This window comes from Pimephales promelas, chromosome 3 (genome assembly GCF_988280905.1).
Source record: "Pimephales promelas chromosome 3, fPimPro1.hap1.1, whole genome shotgun sequence".
In the NCBI taxonomy this organism is placed as follows: domain Eukaryota; kingdom Metazoa; phylum Chordata; class Actinopteri; order Cypriniformes; family Leuciscidae; genus Pimephales; species Pimephales promelas.
Genome location: NC_142771.1, coordinates 28,686,690 through 28,690,183, shown reverse-complemented (window position 1 = coordinate 28,690,183; position 3,494 = coordinate 28,686,690).

Genomic DNA, 3,494 nt, shown 5'->3' with positions numbered 1-3,494 from the left:
CAGCAGAAGAAGAAAGGGAAGAGAAGAGAGAGTGGGTGTGAGAGACGGACTGGTGGGAGGAGGGGGCTTAATGTGTGAGCGAAATACTATATTCACACTGGAAAAGAAGCTGGTCTGTATCCTGAACGATATGAGGACAGAATGTCCCCCACAAAGATGGAAATACCTAATAAATCAAGTGATGTTTTTTTTTTTTTTTTTTTTTTTTTTTTTTTGTTGAAAATTTCATTAAACATTTATGAAAGTTGTCTGTGATGGGAAGTTAGAGTTAGGGGATATAACAGTATAGGGTGCATAAAACATGCATGGAAAGTCCTAAAAAACGTGAAAACCCAACATGTGTGTGTATTGGCGTGTGTGTGGCCTAAACCTTAAATTATTAACCGTACAAAAAAGATGCCAATGCAAAACCGTATACTGTAACTGCTTAGTGTAAGGGAGAATATAGCCTAGCTACAGTTTGTACGACTAAAATTGTATGGAAAGTCCCCATAAACCATAAAAAATAAAACATATGTGTGTGTGTGTGTGTGTGTGTGTGTGTGTTTCCCGGCATTGGGAAGAAGATTGGATTTCCAGTCCAATGTAGAAATAGCCCAATCAATAGGAATACGATGCTCGGTCGGTCTGGTGTCCTGGTAAAGCTGACACAATGTCTTGTCATGTTAGTATTTGAGTCCTCTTTTTTTTTTCTTTTTTTTTTTTCTTTTTTTAATTTCTTGTCACTGAAGGGCAGGCAAATAGAAAATAATGCTCTATTGTCCTGCAAATTTGAATGCTCCTCCGCAGTCAATTACTGAAACTCACAGCGCCATCTGCTGACGGAAATGCGCGAGTACACACTTTCACTAAAACAAACGATAGCAGGGTTTTTTTTTAGCAGTTTAAAATGTGTTGTATTTATTTGTGCGCACCAACCTGTGCGGACAAATTAACTTATCCCTTTAATAATTCTTAATTAATAACTTAATAATAACTTAATAATTTAATAATTCTTTTGTAATTCTTATTAAAACGTCATGTATTTGGATGATAATAAAATGCCTAATATGAACAATAAAACCACACACACACACACACATATAAATACTGTATATATACTGTAATACTGTATATGTACACACACACACACACACACACACACACATCCTGTATATAGAGAGAGATAGAGGCAGTACACCGTATTGGGTTGGGTAATGAGGTTTATCATGGCTGTATCTATGTTGGTGCTCAGTTTTTGTTCTGTCATTTGAGATTCTGTCAATATCATGTTAGATGAAGTGCTATTGGCTATTTAAGACTCTATTTGCTATAGACTCGCCGATAAATGCTAGACTAAGGCACTCTTAAAACATAGCTTTAGTGTTTCTTGAAGAAAGGAAACGCTGTACCTATAAACAACCAGTTCTTTGCATTGCAAACAAATAGATATGGTCCAAATGTGTGCGTCACCTCACTCACGATAGAGGCAGGTGGAGTTATGAGGTTTAGTCGCAAGCTCTTTTTTTATACTTTTGATTGGTTAAATATTTGCAAATCCCACAGACAGACCTTAAGGGTGACCAATACATATGATTTATTTAAAAAATAAAAATGAATATATGGAGATACACAACTATATTTTACATTTTATTTTAATTTATAAAGTAATTGCCTTATAGAGTTTTAGCAATAGAGTGAAAAAATAATATTATTTCTCCTCATTGTAATGATAAATACTAAATACTAACTTATACGTAAACACTTAACATTCATGGCATGCTTATTTTCGGTTGTTGTGCAGTTATTCAGTGGGTAGAGACATTTGAAACTGCATTCTCTTCCTCTCTCTGTTTGCTTTTCCTCTGGGGAATCCATCAGGCCATGCAGTATATCTGTTTGTGTGTAAAAATGATTACAGTCCCCATAATGACATCAGGCTATGAGAAATAACAAACACAAATGAAAAAGCACTTCTCTTGTTGATGGAGGCACAGTGTTTTCAGGAGAATGACTTAATATAGCTTAATGAAATATTGAGCGGGGTCTGGTATTTTCATTATGTAGGGCTGTGTGTATATCCGTGAACGTGATTAAAGGATACTTTGTTTTATTTTCAATGCAAACTACTAAGACAATATTATTGAGAGTATGGATTATACGATTGTTTTAACTGATTACATGCCTGAACTGTGATTGAAATGAATCAGGGTCTTATGCTCATGCTTGGTGATTGACAGGGTCAGGGTTGCTCACCCTCCAGATGATCACTGGCCCCATGTGGATGGCACATACAAGTTTTGGATTGAAATATATACTCTTCTCCAAGATAAATAAACAAAATAAGAACACCAGATGCTGTTACACATACCTTCAGATTTGGAAATGAAAAGAAAAAAAAAAGAAAATGATGAGAATAAGGAAAGGGGCAGAAAGAGAAATGCAGAGCATGCTCTTGAATAATGAATGAGCTCTATTGATGACATCTGATATCACGTGACCTGTCAAGTTACCTTTAGTAACATTCATGAGTTGTTTGTACAAAATTGAGAACAGACTAAAAAATTGGCAAACATAATTTTATTTCATTGCTTCTATAGCTTATATGTCATGGATTTTAATAATAATAGTGAATTTGATTAATAATAAATGTATACAAAATGTGTCCTTGATTTCACAGTAACTGCAATCATACACTCAAAATTATTTATTTCTGTTAAGTTTTATGTGATTATGTCTCAACTTAACAGTTGAGAATTCTTACCACTTATGTTGAGACTACTTTAATTGGGTCGTTTAAAATGACATAATTCCATGATGTTGAAGTTACATGAACAAATTATGTTTGTTTAAAGTAACCCGGTTATGTGGAACCTGTTGACGAAAAAATAAAATAATTAAAGCCAACATATCTTTTTTTTGAGTGAGCACTGCCTCTTTAAATAGCGTTTTCTACACTGTATAGGGGGGAAAAGCCTATGGTGATCAGACTGTTGTGTAGGTCTTTCTATAATTCAAACATTAGTTTTGTTGTGGTTGGTTATGAACATGTACTATTGTCTGATCTTATTCATAATAATGTTTCAAATGAATTATACAGTGGAGTAGATTACCAAACACACATGAACACTTATCCCTGTATGACAGGACATTGTTTGGCATTAGAGAAGAATATTCAATGCATATTTAACCAGTCAGACATGGGAGAGATTTCATATCGAAAAATAAATAAACACCTCTCCTTGCGCACCTGACCAGTTGCATGTGCGACACGGAAAGAGAAGAAAAAAAATCCCACACTCCCAGATCTCAAGAATTTATTATCACTTTCTATATTAAAACAGCAATATTTCAGTCATGTCCAATTTTCAGCGATTAAAAAAAAGCCTGTGAAGACACACTAGCAAATTTACAAAATAGAGAAAAAATACTGCAATTGTTTGTCATTTTGTGGAAAGTGGACAAAAAAAGGAGAATAGACAGGTCAGTAACGCTTTCCAATGGTTACTAAACTA